We start from the raw sequence: 3,538 nt of genomic DNA, 5'->3' as shown, positions 1-3,538 counted from the left end.
TTGTCATGATATAACCTTTGTCAAGCGAAGAGACATTGGAATGAGTTTAAAGAAATATTTCAGGTATAAACGATATTTGATTATATTTTACTAACCCATCAAAACAAGTTTGGTTAGTCTTGTAGATGCAGGAATGTAACGAAACACAGTCGTTGACGTATGATAATTTTTGGAAAGAGGCACCTAAAGTCTCGTTAGAAGATTATACAACATTGCTCAACATAAAGGATTGCACATTAAGGGATCAAGCAACAAATCATTCGCTACAAAGGCTTTATCCGACTTTCAAGGAAGATGGACATATGTCACTTAAAGGACACATGTTAAAATGAGGGGGAGACTTATTCAAGTTGCACTCTTTTTCCCTTGACTAAGTTTTGTCCCATTGGGTTTTCTTAGTAAGGTTTTTAATGAGGCAACATACCTGATCCAAAAGTATCAGGAGGAGAAAATACGCGCTGCACTCTTTTTCCCTTAGCTGAGGTTTTGTCTCACTGGGTTTTCCTAGCAAGGTTTTTAACGAGGCAGCATCACCAAGCGTATTAAAGGTATGTGGATAGTCAAGGGGGAGTGTTATGAATGCATCATTTATAAGGTGACTTTCCACATACACAACTCCTATAACTCTCATGTCTTTAAGTTCTTTTGTATTAATGTATACGCCTATATATAGTGGCATTTGTATATGTTGTATATATCTCAATGAATAACAATTCTCTATTCTATCTTTCTCTCTATGTTCCTTTGATATTTACTCTTTAGTTCATATACTAGTCGCTAGTAGGCCGTTGTTTCACAACAAAAATATGTAAACGTAAAAAAATACACCGCTTGATGCTAAACGTCGTTGAATAAGATCAACTTTCCTTGCATAGGTTTCCGTTTTTAACGGACTTGAAGAACGGTTCGGGTACTTCCTCCAACCATTGCATTGTAATGTTCGAGAACTTTTTTTTCCAAAACCATCTGATTTTTGTTGATTGTCTTTTGTCTTGTTTAAACTACAATGAACATATGCCTTGGCTAACGACTCTTCTTGTTTCTTCATCCAATTTTGACGATCTGCCTTACCCCCTTTCCTTTCGGGTCATCTTCGGCTTTTTCTTCGTCTTCAAGTTCTTATTCTTCTTCAACATAATCTTCATTTTCGTCTTCATCTAAGTTTTGAGTCTCGGGCACAAATTCTTCTTCTTCGTTATCATTGTATATCGGAAGCATGTGTTAAACATTATCTCTTGGTGATTGAGTCGGTGGACTCCGATAAGCAAACGGGTGAAAAGAGTTTTGGGCATCCATAGGATATTCATACCGACCGGGTGCAACTATCGTGGGACCTTGTGGGAGTCAAAATAATTGTGGTGGAAAATTGGGTTGGGGTTGGGTGTTGTAAAAACCCAGTTGTGTAGTTTGGGAGCTAAATATGGAGGTTGAGAGTGTGGGGAATAACCGAGTTGTGATTGAAATGGCACACTTGAACCACTCGATCCGCCTCGTCTATTTTGCGAGCCTCGCCCCCTCGCATTCGAATCGGAACCTGAAACTTTTTTCTTGTCATCACCCTTGTTTTGTCTATCCATAGTGTATGACAGGGGCAGAACTAATGCGGAACTAGCCGTAGCACGGGCTACGGCTCAACCCTGTATTCGTAGTGTATGTTTTTCGGTTTTATACATTAAGATACCCTAAACATATACTAGGATACCTCTAAAGAGAAAAATATGAAACTTGAAATTATTCGTTAAACCCAAAACATGTTAAATAATTAAGCCCAAATAATACATTTCATGATAATTAAGCCCAAATTATACTAAAGCCCAAATAAAATAATCCATTTATTATATTTTTCTAAATTGAAGCTTGGTAAGACGGATTTACGCAATCGAATGAGCCTGAAATATTTGAACAATGATATGGTTTGTGCGGTCGAAAAAGAAACCTTTGATAAAGTAAAAGACGACGATGTGATGGAACGATTTCGAGCTATGAAAAAAGAAGAGGGCAAATCTATTAGGTATTATCGTTTTTTTTATTATTGTATTTATTATCTTTTTTTTATTATTGTATGATTACACATTAAAGTTTTTTTGGGATAATCCTGAATTAAAGGGCTAGCTCCGCCACTGGTGTATGAGAAAATTGAGATTTAATGTGAGTATGTGAATTGGATGAAAAAATGAGATGGATAAATGGATTTTAAATAGAAAACAAACTAAAAAAAATAACATGTTAACGGCTATAAAGCCATTTGAAATTGAACCCCAACGCGGTAAACAATCACCGCATCATCCTCCCCTTGTGTGGTAAAGCTTATTGGCGGCCGTGTACACCGCGCGGTAAACTAACTCACCGCATTAGTTTACCGCTCCACCCCGTACACCCGCATTGGGGCGTGGCCCTTGGGGCTTGGGTTTGAAGCCAGACGTGGGGCGGGCTTGAGATCTGATGTGGCGGCCTCCTATTCGCTGTCCACCACCATGTCATAGCGGGTGTTTGAATTTTTTTTTTTTTTAATAAACTGCCAAGCCCCGCCCCCAACCCAAGCCCCGCCATACCCCACGGACACGTCACTCACCGGTGGGGGGCTCCAACTCCACGTGTCAACTCATGCCCCCAACCCAAGCGTCACTCACCGATGGGGGGGCTCCAACTCCACGTGTCAACTCATGCCCCCAACCCAAGCCCCACCATACCCCACGGTTTAAGGTTCCTTAGTATCGATATACACCTGTTCATCTTTTCTGTTCTTTTTTTGAGGCATACCTTCGGATTTAGGTCAATTCCGGCAGTTCAAATTGTCCCGCCTAATAAACAACCTTCAAAAAAAAATGGATTAAACCCTTCGATTAATCAGAGACCAACCCATTTGGTTTTTAAAAATGTTGTTTCGGAAGCCTTTCTCCAAGAATATCAGAGCCAGGTTTCGATCCTGGGACCTGTGGGTTATGGGCCCACCACGCTTCCGCTGCGCCACTCTGATTTGGTGATAAGTCATTAATTTACTTTATAACATCTCATTTTCTGCTATACCCCATATATCGTGATAAGTGATTTCCTTTAATTCTTACACGATTTCAACCCATCTTCGCAACTTTATAGACACCAAAAGATCGACCCCAGTTCGTAATTTTGGTTCACAGTTTATGGGTATGCGAAAAACTTTTTGGAGTTCTTTGCAATCAAACTTCAAGAATTGGGCCTAGTATTGGTTCAAGTTCGGTAAAAATGGTGTTGATGCTGCCATTTACTTCCCCTTTTTCTATTCTTTGTTTTTGTGTTGAAAGTTTTCGTCTTTTTTGGAGTTCTTGTTGGTCAATTTTTGCATATAAAATGAGCAAGTTCCCACCTGTAGTGGTTTCCGGATGGATGACCTTTTTTTAGGGGAGCTGTTTGTGACGAGATGTGATCGCGGGTGTGAGTGATCTTTTGTCAATGGGTGTATACAAATACCCAGGCTTTATTAGACGTTCAAAAAAAAGGAAAAGAAATGAGCAAGTTATGTACTTTATTCGTTTTTTGAATGGGTGTATACAGATGCCCA

The 3,538-nt window shown here is 39.5% G+C and overlaps 1 non-coding gene across 1 annotated transcript; it reads right to left on the bottom strand.

Moving 5' to 3' along the window:
- Nucleotides 1–2,905: 2,905 nt before the first annotated feature.
- Nucleotides 2,906–2,977, bottom strand: TRNAM-CAU. Its single transcript has one exon. It is a non-coding gene; the product is annotated as a tRNA-Met (tRNA).
- Between the last annotated feature and the right edge of the window lie 561 nt (nucleotides 2,978–3,538).

The sequence above is a fragment of the Helianthus annuus genome, chromosome 8 (assembly GCF_002127325.2).
Source record: "Helianthus annuus cultivar XRQ/B chromosome 8, HanXRQr2.0-SUNRISE, whole genome shotgun sequence".
Taxonomy (NCBI): domain Eukaryota; kingdom Viridiplantae; phylum Streptophyta; class Magnoliopsida; order Asterales; family Asteraceae; genus Helianthus; species Helianthus annuus.
This window is presented reverse-complemented; position numbering and strand designations above follow the sequence as displayed.